This window comes from Suricata suricatta, chromosome X (assembly GCF_006229205.1).
Source record: "Suricata suricatta isolate VVHF042 chromosome X, meerkat_22Aug2017_6uvM2_HiC, whole genome shotgun sequence".
Taxonomy (NCBI): Eukaryota; Metazoa; Chordata; class Mammalia; order Carnivora; family Herpestidae; genus Suricata; species Suricata suricatta.
In genome coordinates this window covers 75,266,395-75,273,901 of record NC_043717.1, presented here as the reverse complement: position 1 = coordinate 75,273,901, position 7,507 = coordinate 75,266,395, and the positions used below count along the sequence as shown (strand labels likewise).

At 36.4% G+C, this 7,507-nt stretch overlaps 1 pseudogene; it reads right to left on the bottom strand.

The window, feature by feature from the left end:
• Positions 1 to 6,874: 6,874 nt before the first annotated feature.
• LOC115283458 lies at positions 6,875 to 7,303 on the bottom strand (annotated as a pseudogene).
• Positions 7,304 to 7,507: the final 204 nt, after the last annotated feature.

The following is a 7,507-nucleotide window of genomic DNA, read 5'->3' as shown; positions in this document are numbered from 1 at the left end:
AGAAGAAGGCAAACTTTCACTTTTCACAGATGACATGATACTCTACATGGAAAACCCAGCAGACTCCACCAGAAGCCTTCTAGAACTAATCAATGAATTCAGTAACGCTGCAGGGTACAAAATCAATGTACAGAAATCAGTTGCATTCCTATACACCAATAATGAAGCAGTGGAAAGAGAAATCAAGCAACTGATCCCATTCACAATTGCATGAAAAACCATAAGATACCTAGGAGTAAACCTAACCAAGGATGTAAAAGACCTATATGATGAAAACTATAGAAAATTTATGAAAGAGATTGAAGAAGACACAAAGAAATGGAAAAACATTCCATGCTCATGGATCGGAAGAATAAACATTGTGAAAATGTCATTACTACCCAAAACAATCTACACATTCAATGCAATCCCAATCAAAATTGCACCAGCGTTATTGTCAAAGCTAGAACAAACTGTCCTCAAATTCATATGGAACCACAAAAGACCCTGAATAGTTAACATATTTTTTCAAGAGGATTGAAAAAGTAAAGTGAGTGAGGGAGAAAAAGAAAGGGGCCTAGGCATTAGATCCCCATTTTGGCCAATTGGCTCCTCTTCACCAATGCCATATACGTATATATACATACATAATGTGGGGGTTATAGGTACCAACCCCTGAAACAGCTGAAAATTCACATATAACTTTTGGAACACCTGGATGGCTCAGTCGGTTAAGCGTCCTTTTGGTTTAAACTCAGGTCATGATCTCACAGTTCATGAATTCGAGCCCCACATTGGGCTCTGCGCTGACAGTGCAGAGCTGGCTTAGGATTCTCTCTCTTCCTCTGTCTCTGCTCCTTCCCAGATCCCACACTCTCATTCTCTCAAAGTAAATTAATAAACTAAAATAAATAAAAAAATTTTTAGGAGTGCCTGGGTGCCTCAGGTGGTTAAATGTCCAACTTTGGCTCAAGTCATGATCTCATGGTTCGTGGGTTTAAGCCCCATGTGGGGCTCTTTGCTGACAGTTCATAGCCATGAGCCTGCTTCAGATTCTGTGTCTCCATCTCTCTCGGCCCCTCCCCTGCTCGTGCTCTCTCTGCCTCAAATATAAACATTAAAAATTTAATTAAAAATTATTTTAATAAAGAAAATCCACACACACATTTTATTTTTCAAAAACTTAACTACTAATAGCTGGCTGTTGACCAGAAGACTTACTGTAAACATAAATGATTGACACATATTTTGCACATTATATGTATTATATACTGTATTACCACAATAAAGTAAGCTAGAAAAAAGAAAATGTTACTAAGAAAATCATAAGGAAGAGAAAATTTATTTACAGTAGTGGACTGTATCTATCAAAAAAACATCTACGTATAATTGGACCCACATAGTTCAGACCCATGTTGTTTGAGTGTGAACTGTATATTTAAGGGTCAGATTACATCCTAATGACTGCATTCTAGAAACAAACAAGTAGAACCAAAGCAAACAAAGAGCCTTGTTCTTTACAATGTCCTTCAGGGGACATAACCATTTCACTGTTTCTGTACCATGTAGATCTTCTGGTTTTTGAGACATGTGTGGTAATATGTCTTCCAACAGAATCTTAATTTCCCTTGTTGTGCTTCAGACCCAGGAACCCACATAGGAATAGCTGGAGGGCAAAAATACTTAAGAGAAAAAGAGTACACATTTTGTGTTTTTGTTGCTTTCATTCTTTGTTAAGCTTCTGTCTATACCACAGTGTTTCTGTACCCATATTGTTTTCCTGAATCTTTCCACCCTTAGACTCTACAAAGTCTTCTTCAAGAAACTCTTCTTCCACCTTTCTATTGCCTTATCATGGTCCTCTCCAATTCTAGTCTTTTCTTCTCTCCATATTCACCAATGTACATGACTCCCAACTCTGGCTCTAGCAGTAATCTTCCTGGAACAATAGTTCTATTTCTCCAACTACAAGTTCTTCACCACCCATGTCAGTGGCCCACAGCCACCTCAAAATCAAGCTTATTCCAATTTTAACCTATTATTATTTCCCCCAAACTGTTCCCCTTTTTGTCTATCTCCCCAGTCATGGAAGCTTGATATTTTGGAGTCAGCAATTTTTGTGTATTAGCTTTACCATAGTGCCATAGTCACCTAGTATTCAAGTCCTCTAGTCTTAGTTCCTACTGTTGATCATATGACTTAGGGGACCTGCCCTCTCCCTTCCCTCATGTCTCATTGAAAAAAATTCATCCTTACACATGTTGGCTTCACATGTTGACATTGTTGATACCGTGGATATGTACTCTGTATACCACTTTCTATTATGCCAACACTGTAGTATAGGTTTTCATCACCCTAAGACAACACAGTCACTTTGAAAAGCTTACTGTGTCTTTTCTGAGTTGAACATGTTACCTGTTCACTTTCTCTGATGTTGAGCTGGAATGACTAATCAAGTGATATAGTCATGCTTGGTCTTAAATCTTATAATCAAATAGTGAATAACTGCAGAGAAATGCCACATCCACAAAATCACTTGCATAAGAGAATGATTCGTGTGACTTAAAAATGAAAAAACACAAAATGGTTAGCAGACTATAGAACCATAATGAAATAAATAAAAACTACAGGACAAAGGGAAACAAAAAGGAAGAAACATACTCAGTTTTATAACTACACTCGAAACACTGATATTGATGTCATTCTCACATGTCATTTAGAGCTATTTTTAAAATAACGGTGATATCTGAATGGTAATTCTTGATTGATTTTGACTTTCCACTTTGTTCTTATTTTGCTGCCTGGATTTCAGGACAGCAATCACCACTTACCTGAGAGTCCAAAAATAAGCTCAATTTTTTTTTCATACTCCCTTCTGCGGCTCTTCCTGATAAAACAGATCTTCCTATGAGTTACTCTTTAGAGCAGGTATGTACAGCAAATTTTAAGCCAGAAAAAAAGAGCACTCTTACTTTCAGTCAGAAGTAAATCTCCCTGAACTGCCTCTTTTTTTCCCTGCATCTGTAAACAATATGTGAAGGTAGAGAGAAAGCGGAGGTATGGCCCCTGTGCTTCAGCACAGTTGTCCTAAAATCTTCAGAGTAAAACCAAAGAATAATTTTACATTAAGATGGTTTTCTAAAAGGCCAACCTTGAAGTCGATTATTCAACAAATAGCCAAAACAGATGCACCAACAGGTGCCCCAAAAATTAGAATAAAAAGCTTCTGGGGAAAAAAATGACTCTGAATTTTTATTAAAAAGAATCAAAGTAGTCATCATGGAAGAAAAACCCCAAACTTTCTTGAACTTCATTCTTATTTTACAGTTTAGTGATACTTTTTAAAAATTTTAAATTGTGTATGGGGGTGAGTATGATCATCATTTTTGGCATTCCACTTAAAGCCTATAAAGGTCTTTATCTGACTTCTGACAAAAAAAAAATTTTAAATAAGAGGCAGATGTGTTACCCAAAAAATTAATCAATTTATTCTTTAAAAGATATATCTTTGGGGCACCAGGGAGGCTTAGTCAGTTAAGTGTCCAACTTCAGCTCAGGTCATAATCTCACAGTTCGTGAATTCAAGCCCCACATCAGGATTTGTGCTGACAGCTCAGAGCCTGGAGCCTGCTTGAGATTCTGTGTCTCTTTCTCTCTCTGCCCCTCTCCCATTCACACTCTGTCTCTCTCTTTCTAAAAAATAAACATTAAAAAATTCTTTAAAAATGAAAAACATTTATTATATTATAATAACCACTGAGAATTGAGGGTTAATCTGTCATCACAGTGGTATTTTAAATAATATCGAAGCCCTTATATATTTGCCTCTGATCTTTTCCTATACTTACTTCTTACAGCCCCTCAACATGAACAGTATCTTTACTGTTCTGACATATTACACTTATTTTCACCTCCTGAACTTCACACATGGTGTTCCTTTTCTTTGAATTATTCACTCATTCTTCCTCCAACTCCACAAATTATAGCTTTTTAAAAAGTAAGCTTCATGCCCAATGCAGAGCCCAACACAGGATTTGAACTCATGACCCTAAGATCAAGACATGAACTAAGATCAAGAGTCAGACACTTAACTGACTGAGCCACCCAGGCACCCCAAATTATACTTATTTTTAATGATCTAACCTAAATCTTAACTTTTTCATAACTACTCCAATCATTCCACCCAACTTTGATTTCACTTTTGCTAATCCCCTGAAGCACTTAACTATTCATCTGAGCACTAGTGCCCACATTATTACATATGATAAGCATGTCATATGCATTATCTCATTTAATCCTAACATTTTTACAAGATACATACTATAATTAGCCAAATTTTAAGACTGAATCTTGGCGTGGTTACGTAATTTGCTTAATTAAGATCACAGAGCTGATAAGTGAAAAATGGTATTTATCTGCAGTAATAAAAATACCAATAGCAACAACTAACCTTAAGGAATAACTATATGTTTGGACTTTACGTTAAGGATATATTATTTTATTGCCTTAAATGGAAGTAGTATTGCTATTACTGCATACATATGTTAATGATGAGAAATTGAGGTCCAGTGACATTATGACATCTCAAATCTGTGACACATCTTGGTTCAAGCCAATGTCTGACTGACTCTGAGGCCCATATTCTTCACCAGTACATTAAACTAATGGGTGGAGGAAAGAGATGCAAGGATACTGTGGTAGAAGTGTTGGCATGTAAGGAAAGACAAAGGTAAACACAGCATCATATCAAACAGCAGTATCAGAAAGATGGCAGACTAGGAAGCTATGGGTCCACATTCCCCACAGAAACATTTGAAAAACAACTGGAAGCTGGCTAAAATAATGTTATAGGAGCTCTGAAAAATAGTCAAAGGTCTGCAGTAACCAAGGGAACAATTTTTTAAAAACCACATTCAAAGCAATAGGAAATTTTACAACATTTTAATTTACCCTTGCCTCATTCCATCCCCCATGCAGCATGACAAGATCTGAAGGAAATGCTGGCCCAGTTCCTCATTCCCTTTCTTGAATTAGAGAGAATAGAGCACAGCTTACTTGAAACATTCTGACCTATGTGTGGGATACCTGAGTGATGTCTCTTTGTTTCACCTACCTCAGATCTCAGAATGGGAAAAGCCATGGAATACTGGAGGACTACAGGTCTTCCAATACTTGGGGCAAGAGAATTTGGGTGGAAGAATATAATAGAACATCTAAGGCCATGAAAAGTAGGTGAGTGAGACTCTGAGAAATTAAGACATTTAAAAACATCCATGTAGGTATGCCTGGGTGGCTCAGTCACTTAAGTGTCTGACTTCAGCTCAGGTCATGATCTCACATTTTGTGAGTTCAAGCCCTGTGTCAGGCTCACAGAGCCTGACCAGCCAGGGCCTGCTTTGAATCCTCTGCCCCCCTCTCTCTCTGTCCCTCTCACGCTTATTCTCTCTTTGTGTGTCTCTCAAAATAAATAAATAAACTTTTAAAAAATTTTTAAAAAATAAACATAAAAGCATCCACGTATATGGAGGAATTGTAGAACTTACACAAACAGGGCCAGACAAGATGCATACTCACAAAAGACCACAGAAGACCTTAAGTGTTCAAGCTGGGCTGATCCAAAGATTCAAAACATGTCCTTCTAATTAGTAAAGGTCTGTATTAATGCAGAACAAATTCACAAAGACTGGTAGAACTGTGTGTTTATTCAAATGCTCAATATCCAACAGAAATATTACCAGGCATGTAAAGAAACAGGAAAACATGCCCCAATCATAGAAAGAAAGTAAAATGGTAGAAACTATCCGTGAAGAAACACAGGCATTGAATATACCAGACAAAGATTTTTAAACAATGGTCTTAAATATAGCCAAAGAATTAAAGGGAAACACAAAGAAATAAAGGAAAGCAGTAAAACAATATATGAACAAAATGAGAATAACAACAAAGAGATAGAAATTATTCAAAGGAAATGAACTGAAATCTGAGGCTGAAAAATACAATAACTGAATTGAAAAATGCACTGTGAGGATTCAACAGCAGACTCAAGCAGGAAAAAAATGAACCAGTGAACTTGAAAACTGAATATTTAAAATGATCAAGTCTGAGAAGAAGGAAAAAATAATGAATAAAAGTGAATAGAGCCTACGGACATGATCAAGGTAACCACTATATTTGTTATGGAAGTCAAAGAAAAAGAAGACAGAGAGAAAGGGGCATGAGATTATGGAAACAAATAATAGCCAAGAACTTGGGCAAAGACACAGATATGCAAGTACAAGGTCAATGAACTCCAACTAGGCTAAACCCAAAAAGAGTCATACCAAGACACATTGTAACAAATTGCCAAAAGCCAAAAATAAAAAATCTTGGAGCAGTGAGAGAAAAGTGACTTGTCACATACAACAGATCCTCAATCAGATTATAAGTGGATTGTTGAGCAGAAAACTTGGAGAGAGAAGCCATGATATATTTAAAGTGTTGAAAGAAAAAAAAAAACCTATCAACTGAGAATTCCATGCTCAGCCAAACTCTTCTTTAAGAATGAAGGAAAAGTTAAGACATTTCCAGATAAACAAAAGCTAAAGTAGTTCACCAACACTGGACTTATCCTACAAAAAATGCTAAGAGGCATTCTACAAATTGAAATTAAACAACACTAAACAATAAAGCAAATCATATGGAAATATTAAGATCTTTCATAAATGATAAATGCATGGACAGATATAATATCAGTATTTTTGTAATTTTGCTTTGTAGTTCCACTTTATATTTTCCATAGGTTTTAAAAGACAAATGCATTAAAAATAATAAATCTGTGTTAATGGGTATCCAATGTATAAACATATAATTTTTGGCATATGAAAATTTATTATTGTCATGTTTTCATCATCAAAACTTATAACTTTGGTCTTTCCTTCTTTCCTTTACAGAAGGCCAAAAGAGAGACACTGGATACTTTGACAATCTTAAAGCGACCTCTAGGAATGTCACCGACAGCATGACCTATGCAACCAAATCCAGCAACCAGAACCTCATCATTTGCTTCAATAAAATTCAAATTATATCATTGCATACAAAGGCTGTAATTTTTTTTGTCATTCTTGATCAGCTGGATGCGGACACACCTCTGAATGGCAAAATTTGGCTTTTTGGCTTCAACCCCTGCTTTTTCTAGCACAATTCCTTTTGCATTTGTTGGCCTAAAAGAGCTGGCCTTCAGGGCTGTGCCCAGATGGACTTTCTTGTGCTGTCCATCATGCCACTTCCACTCTCGTTGGTTGTTATAGGGCTTCCTGGCAGTAGGAAGACGGTGACACTCATCCATCTTGCTGGTACTAGGGGCCTGAGCAAAAGAGTTCAAGATGTAATTTTTGATTTTATTAACATAAAGTGAAGAGTGACAGAGCTGTAACATAATACAGTTTTTATATGTAAGTGAAGTTGGTAACAATTTAAAATCAATTCCTATAACTTTAGGGTGCTATATGTAAAATCCCTATGGTAGCCACAAAGAATCTATCTGTAGCAT